Genomic DNA, 22,116 nt, shown 5'->3' on the forward strand with positions numbered 1-22,116 from the left:
AACTTTCCTCAGCCCTGGTAGACTATAGATGTGTGTTGCAATCATCTTCCTTTCTTTCCCACAAACAGAGGAATTGCAATCTAAGTCCTCTAGAAAAGTCTATTATTTGGGGATTTCCAGAGATACCCAAAACACAACTTACTTTACTCTTTTTCTCTTAATGGAAGTATTTACCTATTTTAACATGAAAAGACCTGTGGTGATTTTAAGAAAAGCCACTGGTATTTTTGTTCTTTTTTGTTCGGCAATTTCGTAGCACAAGAAAGCAAGCATCTGAGATGTCCTGCTAAGAACAGAAGAGTGTTTTTTATTGAGCTAGACAAATGCTCCATCTATGTCAAAGTCACACCGTCACATTGAGTCGAGGTGGCGCAGTGGTTAGAGTGCAGCACTGCAGGCTGCTTCAGCTAACTGCTGGCTGCAGTTCAGCAGTTGAAATCTCACCAGCTCAAGGTTGACTCAGCCTTCCATTCTTCCGAAGTGGGTAAAATGAGGACCTAGATTGTTGGGGGCAATAGGCTGATTCTGTAAACCACTTAGAGAGGGCTGTAAAGCACTATGAAGTGGTATATAAGTCTAAGTGCCAAGTGCTGTTGCCGTCATGTGATGTTTCGTGATGTTTTTTCCATTAATGGAGCTGGAGTGGGCATGACCTATGTAGGACACATCCGGCTCAGGGGCCTCCAGTTTGAAACCCCATATTCATATTCCTTATAATCATTGAGAAGGTTAACATTCCCAAGGAGGGAAATCAATCTGATAAATTTGCATTCAGTTCATATGGTATATTTATGACATCATAGAAAGGCGGCTCACACCCAATCATTTTGTGCAAGTTAAGGAGGTTGGCCACTTGAAATCCCTTTGTAAACTTTCCAAAAATAAATACAATAGATCCTAATTTGTGGCTGTGGAAGTGATCTTTCAACAAGAAAGTGTTCTTAAATTGATCAGAAATAATAAGACTTGCGTTACAACAAAAGATGTCAAAGATATTTGAAAATCATGACATTTACCCCCCAAAATTTAACAAAGTACATTTCTGTTACTGAAGCAAATTGTATAAAACAATGAAATTGTGTTTATATTAGTCTTTCAAAATTTTACTAGCTCATCGAATGCACAAAGCACCCAAAATCGCTCTCTAAAATACAAACCCATAGAGATGGAGAACAGCACGGTGGATATAAATTATGACTCAGAGGAATTGGAAGAACTAAATGTTAAAAATGAAGAGTACTTTGATTTTCCATACTGGTAACTTGGGAAGAATGCATAAAATAATTCCATGCAGGGCAGGTCTAGAATCCTTGAATGTTGGGATTGGGTGAGCAGTAGTACTCAGATCCTAGAGTTGACTTGAGAAGTAGGAGGTTGACTGAGATCCACTGAGAATGTATTTACTCATCCACCCTTCATTCCTCACTAATAATTCTATTTGTCTCCATCAAATGTCAATAACTGTGAAGTCATCCTTATAAAGAGCTGCTTTCTCTCAAATCAAGCCAATCATTAAATTAGCTCAGTAATTAAGGTCTGTTTCCCCTGGGCGGTGGCAGCTGCCTGGGTTTTGAGGATACTATTTTTCCAGGCTACCTTATCTCAAATCTCATCATTGAGTATAATCTGGGATCTGGTAGGTGAAGAGAAAGCATATTGAACATGGAGCCAGTTCCTACCCTTTGGTATTTGCAGGTAAATTAATTTATATAAACTAAAGTTTTCTTCTTGACATCAATATTGTTCCAGTAATTGTTAGATAGCAGGCAGAAATTCAACAAATGCTACTACTGACAAAAACATTTTACTTAATCCTATGGGACTTCTTTTGAATTTCTGATTCTCAATCAGTTACCAGAAGCCCTTATGAATGTCAAGGAAAAAAAGGGATTCGGGCATTATGAATGCTCAAAACTCTCTTTTCCTTTTATAGATCAAAGAATGAATAAATTGTTTCAAGCATATTTAGTCTTTTGTTCGGTTAGCTGAATCTCCCCTTGTAATAGAATTTTGCATGAAATATTTCTACAGGAGTCACATAAAACACAGAAGATGTTCTTCAGATGTAAGAGAGTACAATGTGCACTTTTGCGCCCAGGCTATTTTGCAAGGGAGAAGAATGGTTCTCTTTACTCCACGTTTTAATTTTCATCTTAGATCAAAGCAGAGATCTTTAAATGAAATATTGTTATTATTACATTTACAATAATATAGAGGTGACTGATCCATACCGGATGAAAAGCATTGCATTCTAAACCTCCAATCCCTATGCCAGATAAAGGGAGGGAGGGAAGGGTGGACTGCATTTATGTAACACAGTTTCATTGGGAACTCAAGGCACTGTCCTCATTTTATCTCTACAACACCCTTGTAAGATAAATTAAGTTGCGAAATGGTGCCTGGCCCACAGTTATCAAGTTAGCTCAATAGTGAACGAGTGACTTGAACCTTGGTTTCCCCTGTCCTGTCTTAGTCTAGAAATTAAACACTAGATCACACTGATTGTCCACACTGGTATGAGATGCCTGATTTCATCTACAAATCTTGATCAGTTTCTTAGAAGAAGAATGGACAGCTGTTTTTCTCCCAAGAGCTGTATTTCTTCCACATGATGTATGAGATGTAGCAAGCAAAAGCACTAAGAAGCTGGTAAAGGTAAAGATTCCACCGCACATATATGCTAGTCATTCCCGACCCTGGTGCTCATCTCCATTTCAAAGCAGAAGAGCCAGCGCTGTCCAAAGACATCTTCGTGGTCATGTGGCTGGCATGACTAAATACTGAAGGCGCACAGAGCACCAGAAACTTTTAACCATAGCACAGAATGTTGGACTAGATGAGCTATTCGCAATGTTTCTCAACCTTGGCAACTTGAAGATGTCCGGACTTCAACTCCTAGAATTCCCCAGCCAGCATTCACTGGCTGGGGAATTCTGGGAGTTGAAGTCCAGACATCTTCAAGTTGCTAAGGTTGAGAAACACTGAGCTATTGGGTTGAGTTGATCCAGCAGGACACCTCCTGCTGCATTTTTATATTCTGATGAGCATTCAAAGACCTCTTCCTTGTCTTCCATGGCCTTTGAGTTACAATATTGGCAACATCCCCCATCTAAATTTGGTATTAGAAGGCAGCATAATTACTTCCATTTTATCCTTAATCAAGCATACATTGTTGGCAGTTAATACTCTAGCCAAACATTTGCAAACAGAATGTGATATTCTCAAGTTTTTTCATAAAGACATCAACAATAGAGCTATTAAAGGGGGAAAAACAATTTCATTCCTTTTAATATTTTAAATGGCATTAAAATAATGCCATCTAAAATGCTAAAATTATAATTCCAATTATAGATAGCATTTGAAAATTCAGTTCATAATCTAAGGAGAATGAACTACTTTTAGTTCTACTTTTCATTTTTTAATATAAAATAGTACATAAACGTACTACCTTATGCCTCATATTTTACAAGAAACTATATGCTGATGTGTTTATTTAATATGTTTTCATCCTATTGCAACTTAAAGTTTCTTGGCAGCTTATGTCATATAAGCGATATATAAACCAATCAAAGTGTCCAGACTTTCCTTATAACATTAAAATAACACCGGCCAAACACGAGAATACGGACAATAGAAATAGAAGTGAAAAATGGCACCATAAAGCATTAGTTCATTTCTTGTTGTTCATTTCAGAACACCCTAAGTGTTGACTGAAAGACACATCTCTTGTTTTGCTGGAACCTGGGAGTGAACCAGTTTTGCTGGGCCATGCAGCTCCCAGGAAAATTGGTCAAATGTTTGCTTCTATCTTCTGTTCAGAGAGTCAGTTTGGTGCTGCTGTGCATCAAGCTAGAAACTGGGAGTTCTAATCTTGCCTTGGGTACAAAGCTAACTGGGTGACTTTGGGCCAGTCACTCTCTCTCAGCCCTAGGAAGAAGGCAAGGGCAAACGCCTTCTGAAAATCTTTGACAACTTGTGGGGGTAATAGCTAGGCGTGAAGACTGTCTGCAGTGTACCCATCTCTTTGTCAAAAGTCAGGACACCAGATAAAGGAAAGGCAGGTTTAAAAATAACACAGTTGAATTAATAACTATTAATTAAAATCAATTGCCTGTAAAAAAAGTTTGTTCCATGTATATAATTAATTAATCAATCTCTCATCTCTATGTACCAGTCACACACATACACACAACACACTGGCTACAGGAAAGAAAAGGAATGAATGAAACTAAATGAAGATGAGGACAGAGAGGGAGAGAAACTATTTTTGGCCATTGGAAAAAATGACATTTTAAATCAGCTGGAAATCATCCTGTCCAAAATAACTCTTAATTGCCAAGCTAATCTTCAAAGGTATTCATACTTTTCAACAGTGATGTACGCAGCTGTGTCCACCCATTTCCTTGTTCTGTTCTCATCAGAAAACAGAAGATGTCCCATCATAGGTAAAGCATATGTTGTTATTGAGTACCTGTAGCATATTTAATATTGAAAAATAGTAATCATAGCATAAAATATTCATGTTACTCATAACAGGCAAGTAATTACAACCATGTTTGGATAAAACATCAAACATAACTTTATTACTACTGTGTTTCCCTAAAAATAACACAGGGTCTTATTTTCTTTTGACTCCCCCCTCCCTGAAATAAGCGCTTGGCCTTATTTTGGAGAAAATCTTATTATTTTTAAGGAACAGGGCCGCCCTTAACTTCAGCCACAGCCCACGGATCAGCTGCTCAAGACAGGGGCGGAGGTTCTGTCACTGTTTCTGGCACACTCTTGCCAACCCTAGTGTCACTGGGCCTGCTGCTCTTTTTATGGCTGTCACTAAAAGGTGGCGCAGTGGGTAGAGTGCAGTACTGCAGGCCATTTCAGCTGACTGCTAGTTCGGCAGTTCGGTGGTTCAAATCTCACCGGCTCAGGGTTGACTCAGCCTTCCATCCTTCCGAGGTGGGTAAAATGAGGACCCGGATTGTTGGGGGCAATATGCTGACTCTGTAAACCGCTTAGAGAGGGCTGAAAGCCCTATGAAGCGGTATATAAGTCTAACTGCTATTGTAAGAGAAGGAGCGTGGTACCTAGGGTTTGCGGGAGCGGCCTCCACGAGGCCTTGCCACATAAATGGCAGGTTCATATGGGGCATGTTCCCACCTTTCCACCCAGGAAATCGTGGGGATTGGCTGCGCATACGTTTAAATATTTTAGGGGAGGACTTATTTTAACACATGTGCTCAAAAGCCCAATTGGGCTTATTATCTGGGCAGGCCTTATTTTCAGGGAAACAGGGTAGTTAGCTTCTTTCTATCTTGCATGCTTCTTGAACTACAAGCTTCTTTATTATTATCACCACACTATAAAAAAGATGTTGAGACTCTAGAAAGAACGCAGAGAAGAGCAACTATGATGATTACGGAATTGGAGGCTAAAACATACAATGAATGGTTGCAGGAACTGGGTATGGCTAGTCTCATGAAAAGAAGGATTAGGGGACACATGATAGCAGTCTTCCAGGATTTGAGGGGCTGCCACAGAGAGTAAAGCTATTTTCCAAAGCACCTGAAGGCCAGATAAGGAATAATAGATGGAAACTTAACAAGGGGAGATCCAGCCTGGAAATAAGGAGAAATTTTCTAACAGTGAGAGCAATCAACCAATGGAACAGAAGTTGCCTTCAGAAGTTGTGGAAGCTTCATCACTGGAGGCTTTCAAAAAGAGACTAGACTGCCATCTGTCAGAAATGGTATAGGGTCTCCTGCTTGGGCAGAAGGTTGTACTAGATGACTTACAGGGTCTCTTCCAAATCTGTTAATCTGTTAATATCTGGGACTAATTTAGGTTTATTTCTATGGTTCTCAAAGTTAAAATAGATAAGAATTAAAACATGAAACAAACTAGTGGTGACTTATACAAGAGCTGGGCACTTCAGCAGGAAAGAGATAGAGGGCATGATTGCCTGAGTATATATAGGCCAGCAATACTTGCTGGTCCTTTTTTTGAGCTTCAGCCCTAAATCTGCAACATTATTTTTAAGACTTGTTCTTTTTCATAATTTGATTCTTGTGAGTTACACAAATAAATGGTAATGCTTCTAGTTTCATCAGATCCCAGCTGAAATACAACATAGAAATATGGGGATACTAAGATTGATCTACAATTGAACCTTCACAAGGATTCATGAGATCATTCATGACAAATTCTCTAAATATGCAGTACATGTGTATATAATCATTAAAACAAGGGTCATGGTGTCTCAGTGGCTAAGACACTGAGCTTGGGGATAAGAAAGGTCAGCAGTTCTGCAGTTTAAATCCCTAGCACCGCGTAACGGAGTGAGCTCCTGTTACTTGTCCCAGCTTCTGCCGAATTAGCAGTTCGAAAGCATGTAAAAAATATGAGTAGAAAAAATAGAACCACCTTTGTTGGGAAGGTAACAGCGTTCCATGTGCCTTTGGCGTTTAGTCATGCCGGCCACATTAAAAGAGAATTTGATAACTAGACAGATTATTTGGGTATTAAGTTTCTTTACCATGTGGAATGGGAAAAAGGAATAATTACCCTTAAGATTAGTTGTTCTGTTTGCTTCACCTAACTAAAACAAATGAAACAGGATATTGGTACCAATACCCCCTGTGGGGAGGTAAATGAGTAATGAATGTCATGTCTCTGTTTTGGGAGATTGTGTACAAGGTTTACATGACACAGGAAGGGGGTCTACATGACACAGGAAAGCCAGGTACTTTGGGATGATCGATAAGTTGTCTAAGAGTATAAAAGACTGTAAACAACTGCCCTTCGGGGTTCAGATTTTGCTTGACCAATTGCTACTGAACTTTTGCGCAAATAAACCTCTCCCTCTGACAAAGAACTGGTCTTGTCTCATTTTCTGCTACAACATGACCACGGAGATGTCTTCGGACAGCACTGGCTCTTCAGCTTTGAAACTGCAATGAGCACTGCCCCCTAGAGTCGGGAACGATTAGCACATATGTGCAAGGGAGAACATTTACCTTTATAATCATTAAAATCTGACAAAGAGCTGAGTAGTCCCAGGATCCATGTAGTAGATATTTTTTTAAAAAGAAGTAAGCGTGGGTCAATGATTTTTATTTCCAGTTGTCTGGAAAGGTAGGCAGAGAAAAGGTTGAGCAGAAAATTCACATTTAAGTCATTTTCAAGCTAATGGACACATGGTATATATATTTGTGCTTATTCTCTCGGAGAGTTCTTTTTTTATTATTGTTGGTTTTATTTTATGGAGTTGCTCTTCTTTCTTCTAATGAGGCAAGGAAATGCCCTGGAAGCCCTCCAGCCACTGAGTAAATCAAGTGGATGAGTAACAGCAGCAGCTATAGTGACAGGATAAATGTCTATTCGATGCAGGGTTGGGATGGGGAGGAAATGTCAAGGGAAAGAGCTCCCATTTAATCACCGTAAGCTAAATTCCGAATAAATACCTAACCAAATGCAGTCATTGCTCTTCTTTATTCTTCCTTTGTATCCTCAACTAACATTTCTACTCCTCAAGGAACTACATTGGGATATAAAAGGAGACAGAGCACATTTCAACATGCAGGCTACTTCCAGTAGTTCCTTGACAATGAATCTTTAAAGGGATAAATAGACTTGGGAGATCCATGTAAGCCAGGGATGTAAAACTTGATTTCATGGAGGATCTCATTAGGGTTGTGTTTGACTTCAGGAGGGTCGGGTGGCGGGGCCAGAGTGGGAGTGACCAGCTTGATGTCACTCCTGTAGGGGGCGTCTGTAGTATCCTGAACATTCTGACAGCGAAAACAGGCCATGTAGCCCTCCTGGGCTCCATTTTCACTGACAGAGGGTTGCAGGAGCCCGTGGCTGCTGAATATGGAGCTTGGGAGCCCATTTTCACTGGCAGAAGCACCACAGGCCAGTCCTTCCTTGTTTCCAGGGTGGCCCTGCGGGATAGATCTAAGAACCCAGTGGGCCAGGCCTTGAGTTTGACACCCCTGATGTAAGTCAATTTAATAGAGAGACTTTTGATATTACCTTTGACATTATGCCCGGTAAGACATAGTAATTTATTGAAAATAAGTAATAGTTATCGGAAGTCCTCAACTTAGAACCATTTGTTTAATGGCCATTCAAAGTTACAGTGGCACTGAAAAAAGTGACTTCCAACTAGTCTTCACACTTACAAATGTCAACTGTTCCCAGTTACATAATCCAAATTCAGGTATTTGACAACTGTCAATGTATTTACAATGGTTGCAGCATCCCAGGATTACATGATCACCATTGCAACCTTCCCAGCCAGCTCCTAACAAGTAATGCGGAAAGCCAGATTCACATATGGCCTCATGATTCCGTCAAAAACTTCAGTGATTTGCTTAATAATCATGGCAACAAGATCATAAGCAATAGCAATAGCAATAGCAGTAGACTTATATACCGCTTCATAGGCCTTTCAGGCCTCTCTAAGCGATTTACAGAGAGTCAGCATATTGCCCCCAACAATCTGGGTCCTCATTTTACCCACCTTGGAAGGATGGAAGGCTGAGTCAACCCTGAGCCGGTGAGATTTGAACCGCTGACCTGCTGATCTAGCAGTAGCCTGCAGTGCTGCATTTAACCACTGCGCCACCTTGGCTCTTATGACTGCCTTGCTTAGCAATTGAAATTCTGGTCCCAGTTGTGGTCGTAAGTTAAGGACTACCTGTACAACTAAATATACTCCTATTGGTAAGCTGTGATTCAGAAATTTGTTCTGAGAAATTTCTGCTGATATATCAATGGGACAAAAAATGGGGTATAGACCAATTGATAATAGCAATAGCACTTAGCAATAGCAATAGCAATAGCAGTAGACTTATATACCGCTTCACAGTGCTTTACCGCACTCTCTAAGCGGTTTATAGAGTCAGCATATTATCCCCACCAGTCTGGGTCCTCATTTTACCCACCTTGGAAGGAGGTGAGTCAACTTTGAGTCAACCTTGAGCCGGTCAGGATCGAACTCCTGGCAGTGGACAGAGTTAGCCTGCAATACTGCATTCTAACCACTGTGCCATCATGGTTTTGCAGTGGTTTAGAATAAATGAAGGGTTGGCTGTATTTAAAAGACTTCTAAGACTTTATTTTTCATTTTCTTGAAACGAAAGCTTGAAAAATAATATTTATTGCAGCAAGGAACATATTCCATCTCTGCAGCATTGTTAGAAAAATTATTTCGGAGACCTATCAGGATATAAAATATTTACCCTCTAATATTTCACAGATAAAAATAGAAGCAACCTTGTACTTTTCCAGTTTTCACTATGTTATTAAAGGTTTAAATTATTTAGTGAATGATATATTTATATCCCATTCTTCACAGCCTAAGCATTTACAAGACAGTTCTCTCTGTGTAGAAATAAGACAAACACTCAGAGCAAGTGATGAAACCCACATTTATTGGGCTTTTGCACTGAGATTTTCCCTTTATTTTCTTCCTGCAGCCTTCTAGATTCTTTCAAAATCTGCTTTGTCTGGGTGGGAGGATTTGCAGCATATTTTGAGCTGCAGGGTGAAAAATAGATGCATGCCTCTCACTCATGGAAACTCTTTATTAGGTTCTCTCCTATCCAAGAATTCCCCTGTACAAGTCAGTCTATTTCTTTAAAAATATTAAATGAAAATTAATTAAAAAATAAAACCCAGAGGTTAATAAAGAAAAAATATAATCAAATCAAAATATGGCCAAACTTTTTTTAATCAAAAATTCAGGAAATTCAATTTTAAAAAATGGATTGTAAAAATATCAGAACTAGCAGAAATGGCAAAATTGACCTTTTTTTAAAAAAATCTGGAAACCTTTGATAGACGTTTTGCTAAAAGAAGAAAAAAACCCCAAAATGATGGTTTATGGATTTAATCACTTAATCAGATGAAAATTAAATAGGCAGTTGAAGGGATTTCTGAAGAGTTAAGAGGGAAGGGAGACAATAGGTTTGTTAGTATCTGTTGAAGAGACAATCAGAAGTAATTATATTTGATTTAATTTCTTTCATGCGTTTTATTTTTTTGCACTTTTTCTCTTCCCTTTTTTTCTCTCTTTTTCTTTAGATTCGCTTTGTACCTATGTAAAATCCTCAATAAATATAAATAACAAAATAGAGCCTTCCCAAAGGGAGCAATGGATTATAGTTAACGTGGGATAGGTCCTGTACCACGTAGCGTTTTTAGGTGATAACCAGCACCTTGAATTTTATTGGAAATCAGTTGGGATAAGTATAAGTATAGCTTGGATGGCAGTGGTGTTATATGGTCATATCTGTCAGCTCTTTGAAGGAGACCAGACTTGAACACCCAAGTTCTGAATGCTAAGACTATTTCCATTATAGGCAGTGGTGGGATTAAAAAATGTTAGCAACTGTTTTCTCTGCCAGGTTGCTGTGGCCATGGTGGGCATAGCCATGGTTGGCATGGCCTACTTGGCCTCCTGCACTATTGGGGGGAGGCGTTTTTGCCCTCCCCAGGCTTTCCCTGAGCCTCCTGGAGGGTGAAAATGGCCTTCTCCAGGCTACGGAGGTCCTCTGGAGGCTGGAAACAGGCCTTATTCAGACTTCTGGTAGGGCCATTTTTTGCCCTCCGGAGGCTTCCCTGAGCTCCAGGAAGTTGAAAACGGCCTCCCCCAGGCTCCAGAGTCCCTTTGGAGGCTGGAAACGGATCCATTTCCGGACTTCCTGGAGGCCCGTTTTTCACCCTCCGAGAGCCTCCATGTTAGCACTGCACTTACCTGGCATGATGAACGGGCCACGTAGAGACTCCTGGGAGGGGTGGGGTGTGGTGGGCGTGGCCAGCCAGTCCTTGCAACAACCGGTTCGGTGAACTGGATGCAAAATTGAGCGTTTTTCCTCAAATTTCATTCCTGCTTTGGACTCACATTTCTCTTATCGGACCCTTACCTTGGTTGTGGATTTTCCTACTGTTCATCAAGGTTATTTTCACTGCCCGTTATATCAACATAGTGTGACAAAATTTGAAAAAAAAAAAGACAATTATATACAATCTAAGCCTATCATGTAAATAATGAACGAGTTAAGATACAAATATATAAATAACCAGAAATTAATACAATTACGTTGTTAAATAGATTAATAAATTACGTTGTTAAATAGATTAATAATGATACAATGAAAGACTGATATATATATATATATGTGTGTGTGTGTGTGTGTATAGAATAATTTAGAATTTTTTGTTTTAAAATGAAGGATAATAATGAATCTATGTACATTTGATAGAGGATTGGTGATATAATGTATAACCTTAAGTGTATATTATAAAGATATCCTGTTGTTGATAAATAATTTTAATAAGAAAGTAATAAAAAATTGGTATATATATATGAAGTGAGTATTTAGAATACCTTGTTGAAAAATGAAGGAATAAAATTTTTGTTTGAATTTTTGATGTACAAGGACAATAATGAACATAAGAATACTCGATGGATGATTGGTGGGATTATACATAATTGAAAATAGTGATATATAAACATAAACAGTTGGTAAATTCTTTTATACTGTAAAAATATTCAATATGAGATAAGTGATTACATAAAGGTATATTGTTATTAAACAGACAATCAAGAATGTAAGGGAATGTTCTGACCCCCCTTCTCCGTCCAGGAACGAAAGCCAAAAACAAACGTAAATGAGGATGTTTTGTAATCAGTCCAGACTCTCATTGGCTGAAAGCCACATAAACAAAGAGATAAGCACTCTGGCAGCAAGTCCTACAAAGCTTGGCAGCAATGCAAACAAACTCTGGCAGCAATCCAGCCTGCCAAGTTTGTTTCTCATTAGTCCTTAACGTTGACTTCTGCAAGAAGGGTGTGGCGCAAGCAGTCTCTTTTATAATCAGGAGAGGATCTTAATGAGCATCAGCTGAGGGTAATTACCTCCTGTAATTACGTAGTTGTTCTTGATGCTGAGTAGCCCTTCGATGGCGTGCATCCCGGAACAACTCACAGGTGGTTTCTGGATCACTCACTCTTGTCTCCTCCCCACTGATCCAAGGCTCAGGCGCCACCTGGTGGCCAACCAATCTCTCTGTGCCCTGCTTGGAGTCGGAACCCTGTCCAGGGTCCTCCACCTCCTACAGGGCCGACTCATAAGACCCCTCGCTGTCGGAATCTGGTGGCAGCTCCAACGGCTCCTGCCGGGCCACAACAAGGAATTAGGTTTATTGAAAAGAAAGAAATATTAATTGTAATTGAATATATGTTGTACAATGAAAATGAAGTATCTAGTTATATTAGATGGGAAATCTGTGATTGTATATGTAATTGAGAATATGGATGCAAAAACACTTGTAACCAAACCAAAGCTGTATGTAATGGATGAGAATTTTTTATGTTGTTTTTTATGTTTAAAAATAAAAAAAAATTGCAAAAAAAATAACCAGAAATTAGGATTGTGCCTGATCGATGAAGGCATGCATTTTATTCCTTTATATAACGTACTGTATATGGCTTGAACATTGAATGTCTAGGTAGTTTACAATGATAAAAACAAACAAACCAACAATCTGAATTAGAAAACAGATGTTAATGGGTGATCTAGCTATTGTAGTATATACTAACATCACATTTCAGGTGACAGGAAGGGCATCCGGCCATTAAATGCTCTGCTAGCTCCATTCAGTTGCCCAGACTCTACCCTGCAAAGGATTATGGGGCCATTAAATGATGATGATGACTAACATCACATTTCAGAGCCTTGAAAGGGATTAATATTGCAGCCCTGGATGTAATATTTACATTATGATGGAACCAAGATAGGAAAATTTATTTCACCTATACAGCCTAAACAGTCCACTACTTTAAGGATGAGTGAAGTGATCCATAAATATGTTAGGTCTGGAGTACTGGTTTCAATTACATTATTACATTACATTACATTATTTAACTCCAGTACTTTCATTTAATTGATGGAGAAATAATTGATTCCAGAGGGACAAACTGTATGCTGAAAAACAGAAAGGCAAATAACTACTAGCACTGACCTCATCACTCTTTATACCAATTACTTTCTTTCAGGTTATTATTCCTGAATGGAACTGATTGCCTATTATAGCCATTGCACGTGAATTAAGATGCATTCAAATTGGTATTCAAATCGGCCTCCCCATTCTTCCTTCTTCTTTTTTAAATGGACTTTGTTTTACGGATATATTTGCAGGTACTTTCCCAGGTTATTCTGATGGACATGATTAAGCGGTTGATTCTATTTCATTTTTCATGAATTTCCTGTGGGTGGATTTGTATTAGGCTCTTTGTGCATGTCTGAGATTGGCACCTATAAAAAGAGTATAAATTTAAAAAAGTAAGAAGTAAAGTAGAAATAATAATAACAACAGTACGAGTGGGTAAACAATGGGTCTCAAGTACTGTAAAATCTTGTATATCTAATATATAATTAAGAACTTAGGCTCTTACTGTATGCAATATTTCATATCCTTTCTCTAAAGAAAACTCAAATATTAATGTTGAATTTTAAGATGAAAATATTTGATCAAGACAGTACAGAACAAAAGTCAAAACTATAAACCAGAGGTCTTCAAACTTGGCAACTTTAAGACTTGTGGACTTCAACTCCCAGAATTCTCCAGCCAGCATAGCTATTTTCTGGGAGTTGAAGTCCACAAGTCTTAAAGTTCCCAAGTTTGGGACCCCTGCTATAAACCATGCAAGGGTCAGTATAGGTGCTATCAATTCATAAAATATAGTTCTAGAGATAAACCCAAATTTTGGATGCAGCACAAATCTATATCATTTCTAATTAGTATTAAAACCTACCTTAGATTTACATCAAGGCATGCCCTTTACAATTTAAGCATTCCTATATAGAAGGAATTCTCCTCCTCCTCCTCTCCTGCAATATATTTAACTCATTTTAAGGCATACATGTTTTTTTTAAGATTGCACAGCTCATATACCATATTTATTAAGCAGTATATTGATGCCAGTCTGCAGAATCTGCAGAAGGGAATACAATGTATTACTAAAAGGTTAACTGCTGGACCCCTAAAATGGATTAGAGAAAATAATGAGGACTTTTGCAAAGCAGTGCAGTGGTTCTGGACCAAAGGCTCTTTATCTTAATTGTTGGCGGTCTATATACCAAACGAATGACCCATTGGGATTCCCATATCAGAACAACTTACCTTATGTGTGGACAGAATCTGAAAATAACATTTAACACAGCACAGTACTTAAGCAAAATTGTTTGGCTGGGATCTGCATATGTGGGACTGATTGGGGTAGATTGCAGGAGTGACACTGAAATATAATTTTTATCATATTTTTTCTATATCTTAAATTATTGTATCTTATTCCAATTTCATTTTAGACTGCATTTTATTCCAATTCCATTTTAAATTGTATTTTATTCCAATTCCATTTTTATCAAATTTTAGTCATTTGTTTCTGGCATTCTGCACTGCCCAAGGGCTAATCAATAAAGATTGAATTGAATGAATTAATTGTTGGCATTGGCAAGATTCAGAAATTGCATTAAAAAAAATAGTCCCAGCTTGTTAGGTGAATTGTAATGCCACAAAACCAACAAGAGTTTGAATTAATCCAGAGCTATCTGACTGTTCCTTCTCAGAACAGAAAGCATACATGTGTCTCACCTAACTTTACCAGAAAATTAGGCCAGTGCTCTTCATTTGGAAAAGCAGAACCTTAGGGTCATTGGTTGAGCTTCCTTGTCCTACTTGAAAGGCTATATAGCCTATCTCCAGTATTAAAGATGCATCACAAGGAAAAGCAGGGCCTTTTTTCTTTGGAAGACCAAGCACTGGACCACATCATTACTGAAATAAAGCAAGTACTTATTTCTATTTATTTATAGACTTGGTTGGATGGGTATTTTTAATATACAACTCACTATCCTTTTATTGTCCTTTCTTTTTCCTAAATATGTTTCCTCCCTTCGCAATCTGTTCAGCAAAGACTAAATGGACAAATAATCATAGCACAAATTCATTTTTTTTCATCTTTATCCATTTTTCTGAATCGGTTGATTTAGGGTTCTTCAGATTTTCACAATGGATAAATTAACTGTGAGCTTTGTTTTTACTTTTTTTTTCTTGCAAATTCTAGAAAAAAATTATTTGAATCTTTGCAGGTGTTTAGACATGGTTTCATGCACGCAAAACTTGCCTTAATATTGTAAATAAAAGGGGCCAATGATGGGAAGATCTTAATTTGAACATGTTTATAAACATGTTATTATTACCATGTCCATTATTTCTTGGATAGTTTCTCTAATTACAAGGAACATTCAATGTATTGATAAAAGAGAATATTTATAGCTTAGAGTTCAACAATGGAGTCCTTGGACTGATGATGTTACCTAGTTTGGTAATGAAACATCTGCAAAAAAAAAACCTACCAAACTCAGAGCACATCAAGGAGCCCACATTCATTATCTGGACCATTGCTCAGACACTTCAAATTTCTTTCATTCTTCTCATAATTTCATCCCCATATACAGTATTTAATAGACTCTAAACTGACCTCATTTTGTGATGCACAAGAAGTGCAAGTGGGAAGATAAATTCCTTGACTTGAGAAGCTATGTTAGCAGACAGACATCATTACTTACAGAACTTGAATAATGCCTTTCTTGAGCTGCCAGTCTTTAATGTTGCAAGATTACAGTACCATATTTGATTCAGTTGAGTTTAACTCCATTCAAAGTCTGATATCTGTTTATAGGAAAATAACCTAGTATTTCAGCAATGGATTTGATAGATGCCATTTGGGGAATTGAACAAGAGAGCAACATTAATGAAGAAAGTTTAAGAGGAAAAGAAAGAAAGCACCGTACTTTATTGAACAATGCGATACAGAGCAAATTGTTAGTGAAGTTTGTGCAAGACTCAGCTTTGGGGGCCCTTTCAATCAATACTAATCAACAACCTTAAATGGGAATGTGCTCATGAAATCCGCTTACGTTATTGAAATTAAACCTCAGTATAGGCGATAATTGGAAAATGACAGAATGTTCTCAATGATGCCCATAGGCCAGATTAGTAGAAATGATTTGTTGGATAGGTTTGAAGAAAGGGGATGGTTTGAAGAAGTGTTGTTGTTATTGTTCATCATCTGCTTCTTTATAGCACTTAGCAATAATATTTAGACTTATATTATATGCTTCATAGTGCTTTTACAGCCCACTTTAAGAGGTTTACAGAGTCAGCATCTTGCCCCCAATAATCTGGGTCCTCATTTTACCCATCTCAGAAGGATGGAAGGCTGAGTCAACCTTGAGCCGGTGATATTTGAACTGCTGAACTGCAGCTAGCAGTCAGCTGAAGAAGCCTGCAGTGTTGCACTCTAACCACTGTGCCACCTCGGCTCTGATGGGTAGTAGGAAATGACAGAGAATATGTGATGCTGAAGAGGAAATCACTGTGGGCTTCAATCTTGCCTGTTTTTGCCTATTTATTCTTCAGTCTTCTAAAGATGCTTCCATACCTTATTTCAAGTTGGTATTGGCTATATAATAAACTGTTGATGTTCTCTTTTCATTCTTTAGAAAGCCCGCTGGGATGGGGAGGATTTATCCATCTCTGATGATACAAAACCTCACATTCTTGTAAAAGCTTGGGATTTTAAAAACATTTTTATAATGTCTGTTCACATTATATTTCAAGTGTTTGAAGCACCAAAGTGCTAAATGCCACTTTTAATGCACATCTGCGGTATCAAGCTAACACCTCCTTTCTACAACAATAATGAAGCAAACTATGAACTTATGAGCTTATTTAGCAGGAATCAATTCTCAGTTTCTATCACATTGCATGCACACAGGTTTGCTTTGTCCTGGTTCTGTTACCTACAGAGTGTACTTTTAAATAATTAAATCCTCTTTTTTCTGGTCACAAGGAAAGAATATTCATTTATCCAAGTTTTCCATCATTGCCTTTTGACCCTGAATATATTCCAGTTTTGCAGTCAGGGCATTCATACATAATTCTACTTGAGAATAAACTCCACTAAATTAGATAGGACTTACTTTTACAAAAGAGTCGTGGTTAGAATGCAGCATTGCAGGCTAATTCTGCCAACTGCCAGCAGTTTGATTCTCACCTGCTCAAGGTTGACTCAGCCTTTCACCCATCCATGGATGGTAAAATGAGGACCCAGATTGTTATGGGTAATAGGTTGACTATGTAAATCAATTAGAGAAGGCTGTAAAGCATTATGAAGCTGAATATAAGCCTAAATGCTCTTGCCATTGCTACATCTTGCCATAGTATGTGGTTACATCTAATCAGCTATTCATGATCTGCTAAAAGCTAAGTCATTCAACCCAGGTTAGTATTTGTATGGGATATTATCAGAAAGTCCATGGTCAACCCCTTTTCAGTATTGGGCTTAAGAAGAAGATAATTTCTGATGATGCCTACATCTGAATTCTACCCCTGGTGATCAATGGGTTTATTTTTCATTGTGTTTTGGAATCTTTTCAAAACATCCTGAGCTTGACTCTAAGCCTGACATCAAGCAGAAGTTCTTCATAGATAATCCAGACATGCAAATTGTTTTGTATTCAAACTATTTCAAATCCAAAAGCAACATGTTCTGAGGTCAATGGCCCAATCTGAATGCAAAAGCCTCTTTTGAGTGCCAAGCACACTACCCAAAACAGGATGTTTCATACTCATAATCAGATGTTTGATTTGAATTTTAAAAGTTCTGCATGTGCCTGGTTAGTTAGATAACTGTAAATCTGGATTATTCATGTTCAGTTTCAAATTAATGGAGTTATGGTACCCTGAAGGTCTTGTACTATAAAAAACGTTTTCATTTTCACATATAAAACCATCTGTTGGAACATAGACAAATTGCTGTGACATTAGACCGTCATGTAGATAGTGGCAAGCTGAAAATGCTATTTTTTTTAGCAAATCTGTGGTTTGATGAAATAATTTGGAAGAATGTATTTAAGGTTATATAGCATAATGCAAGATAAGCCAAGGGTAATTCAGACTTTAGTTAAAAGCTTTAACTTTAGAAGTGGACATTGAAATCCTTAAAATGTTCAAATCATGAGAAGGAAAACAAGGAGGAATGTAAGCAGTGCATTACTTTAACTGCAGGATTTCTACATAATGAATTCCATATAGGTAACATGCTGATGCCAAATTCATATATTAATTCATTTTTCCCTTCCATTACTTTAAAACAGTGATGGCGAACCTATGACACGCGTGTCAGTGCTGACACGCGTAGCCATTTCGGGTGACACGCACATGCTCCCCAAACTTGTTTCAGCGGCAGCTCTCAGCCTGGGCGGCAGCGTCACGCAGGCTGTGGAAGGAGGAGGAGGAGGAGGAGGAGGAGGGAACCAACCAAAGAGAGGCTTTTACCGGGTCTGCGCCCCACAGCCAGGATCGTCCTTGCGCCTCAAGCCACGTTTCTTCCTGCAAAGCCCTTCGGGCAACCCGAGAGTTCGCTTGACGCCAGAAGGGCTTTGCAGGAAGAAACGCGGCTTGAGGCGCCAGGACGGTCCTGGCTGTGGGGCGCAGACTCGGTAAAAGCCTCTCTTTGGTTGGTTCCCTCCTCCTCCTCCTCCTCCTCCTCCTTCCACAGCCTGCGTGACGCTGCCGCCCAGGCTGAGAGCTGCCGCTGCCGCACAACTGAGGGAGGGAGAGGGAAAGCAGAGGTAGCCTCAAATTCCACCGTTGGGACAGGGGAAAGGGCTTGTCCCTCAAGAGTGGGGGGGGATAGAGGTGGGAAGAAGGGGCCCGGCCTGTCCCCAGCGCCCCCCACAGACGGATTACGGATCGAACGTTTCTCTCTCTGCAGCCTTTTTCTGCAAGTCCCAGCTACTCAGCGGGGCGTCATCATTTCCGGGGGGTTGCAGTTTTCCAGCTCAGATATCAGGATCCGCCGGGATTAAGTGGGAGAAAACGCCGCTGGCCGAGGCGAACAAACACATCCAAAGGTTAATCTTATTTTACGAAAACACAACTTCCAAAAGTCGATCGTGGCCTCCGTCAAGAAGCTCTTCCCCCACCCCCCACCCATTCTGGGGTCTTGGTGTCCCTCGGCTAAGATCCACCCCGGAAAGCAGAACGGGGGCAGCCCTCCTGTAATTCTGGCTGGGTTAAAGAGCAGGGATGGAGGAGCCATATCACACCTTCATTCAAAGGGTGGGGAGGGGGAGGCCCGATAAAGTCCCTCCCTTGGGGTGTCTGAAGTCCCAGCTGAAGCAGCCGAAGGAAAAAGGATAAGCATCCGTCGCTGCCCAATGGCGCTTGGGGTAACCCCGCTGGGCAGAGCCAGTCGAGGCTCATCCTGCAAATGAGGGTTTCCTTTGGGGAGGGCCAGGTGGTTTCAAGCACCCCAAACAGCCAATCTCTCTCTCTCCATCCCCCTTCCTTTGCTCCTGGGGCTGCAGAACTTTCCATGGGCTCAACAGTAATTGAGTAAAATTCTAAGCCACTGCAGTAGCTGCTTTTTGGTTTTATTTTTTTTAATATTTATCAGTCTCTCTTTTAGTTGAAGAGTTGAAGTCCACAAGGCTTAAAGCTGTCAGGTTTGAAGACCCCTGGGGTTTTTTTTTCCTAAAGGGTTAGGGGTGCAAGGTTCTTGTAACTGACAGCTTTAAGACTGCACGCTTCAATGCCAGAGTTTCTGAGCCAACATTTTGGTTGCTAAGCAGGACCGTTGGTAAGTGATACTGATAATAATATCAAGGGCAACATACGAAATCGACTGATGAACAAAGAAGTTACTAAGCAGCTATGTTAAATAATTTGTTTTTGGTTTATTAAATACAATTATATTGCAATTATATATTTTGTAGTTTAAACTATAAATTGCGCAAAATTATGTTTTTGTCGAAGTGACACACAACGCGAGTTATGCTCGATTTTTTGCCGATTTTGACACACCACGCCAAAAAGGTTGCCCATCACTGCTTTAAAACATCCCATTTGCAGAACTGTGGACGCTAGGTGGGGCCGTAGCCTGTGCCAAAGGATAATTCTGTCCCTTTGAGGAAATAGTTCTTTCCAGCCCAACTCAAGGGATAACATTCCATCAGAAACGTGTAAGCCTTCTGGGAGCCACTTGGGATTTTGCAACCCAGATATGCGTATTATTGTTAGTTGCGAAGTCATGTCTGACCCATGGACAACATTCCTCCAGGCCTTCCTGTCCTCTACCATCCTCTGGAGTCCATTTAAGCTCTCACCTACTGCTTTGGTGACTCCATCCAGCCACCTCATTCTCTGTCGTCCCATTCTTCTTTTGTCCTCAATCTTTCCCAGCATGAGGCTCTTCTCCAGTGGGTCCTTCCTTCTCATTAGGTGGCCAAAGTACTTGAGTTTCATCCTCAGGATCTGGCCTTCTAAAGAGCAGTCAGGGTTGATCTCCTCTAGGACTAACCGGTTTGATCGTCAGTCCAAAGGACCTGCAGGAGTCTTCTCCTGCACCATAGTTCAAAGGCTTCAATTCAAAGGCCAGATATGCTGTGCCTAGTTCAAAAGTAGTCTTAAAGTTGCCTATATAGACACATGGGATAATTGATCACAGTGTTTCTAGTGTCTTAGGCCCATCTGGTTTTCCCGTTTCAGTGATGGCCATCAAACCTACATTTACATCAAGCCAGATGAGTCAATATATACAATTTTCATGCAAACTTTTCTCCTCTTTTTTTGATTGTGCATAAGCCTTTCCAAGTTGACACCTGGCCGATGTGTTGAACTATAACCAGCTGCAATAAACAACACTCCAGAAGTCATATAGCATAGTCCAGAAGGAAGCTAAAGATCAGCCCTGGGATGAAGAAACATTAGAACATGCTTGAGTGGCTTTGCCTTCCAAATTTAGCCATGGATTTAAAAACCAAGAGGAAAACTCCAGGCTTCCAAAATGGCTTTCTGCCAAAATAGTGCCAATCTTGGAACGCTTGTGCAAAGTCCTCCATTTCCAAAGCCTATTGCAACTGAGTTTACATTGTGCTCTGGGTCTGTATTTCATTTCCTTTCCCCTCCCTCTCTCCCTCCCTGACATCAGAGGCCAAGCAATCTGCATGTCGCTATGTTATAAACCTGATGCAAAAGATGTCAAACATTTCCAAACTACGTGGTGCAACTGCCTTTTCCAATAAATCAGGGAATTGCGCTTTCAAGTCAATATTTATTTTTCTTAATTAACTGAAAGCATAATGGATCTGTCTAGTCTCTTCTCCAATACTCTGATTAACCAGGCTCAATTTCAGCGCACAGCCTGCAGCACTTCTATTTTTACCCCAGATGGAAGAGTCTTAAATTGCTTATTTTCTGTTTACTAAAGTCATCCTGTTTGTTCCCATGGAAACCGTGGCAAGTGTCACCGCTTAACTGTTTTATTAAATGGATTGAAGCCGCAGCTACAACATTTGAGAGGCAAGACCTGTCAGTCTTTATGTGTTGGCTTGGGCAGTCGTAAAATGACACACAACAGGAGAAACAATATAAATTTCATTTTGTGATGTATGCAAGAGGGCCACAGTCTTCCCAAGTTGACACCATGCAGATATATTGAACTATAACTCCCATCAAAGTATGGCACTCAAGATGACTAAATATAGGAAGAGCAACATAAACAAAAGGATGAAAAATTCATTTAGGACCATTATACTGTATGAGCCTAATCCAATATTGACAAGGAGCAGTAGCCAAGAAGGACAGGTTGAAAGGCTAAAAATAAAGGTCTATCTTGACCCCTTTCCTAAAAGCAGAGAAATGTCAAAGCAACTACAGATCCAAAGAGGGTCCCTTGACATTTCAGGAACCACACAGAAAAAGACCTTTGGCCAGATGACTAACCAGCAGGCTACGGCGTTGGGAGCTATCATTAGAAAGGACTCCCCTGGAGGAATTAACATCCAGGATGGGTCACCACAATGCAGGTAGTTCTTTTGGAACCCAACCCAGTCCTGTAGATTGAGTGCACAAAGTGGTCAAGTCAACAGTGTAGATGATTCCCAGTGCGGTTAATGGGATGTCATCATACAGCAGCCTATCTGGCTCGTTTTGTTGCAGTGCTTTAAGGTTTATTCTGATGATAGTAATTCCTAGGCTTTA

At 39.6% G+C, this 22,116-nt stretch overlaps 1 protein-coding gene across 1 annotated transcript in view; it reads left to right on the plus strand.

Annotated features, from left to right (window-relative positions):
• Nucleotides 1-22,116, plus strand: part of KCNH7 (potassium voltage-gated channel subfamily H member 7) — a 355,108-nt gene that overhangs the window by 165,424 nt on the left and 167,568 nt on the right. The window lies entirely within an intron of this gene.

The sequence above is a fragment of the Thamnophis elegans genome, chromosome 1 (genome assembly GCF_009769535.1).
Source record: "Thamnophis elegans isolate rThaEle1 chromosome 1, rThaEle1.pri, whole genome shotgun sequence".
Taxonomy (NCBI): Eukaryota; Metazoa; Chordata; class Lepidosauria; order Squamata; family Colubridae; genus Thamnophis; species Thamnophis elegans.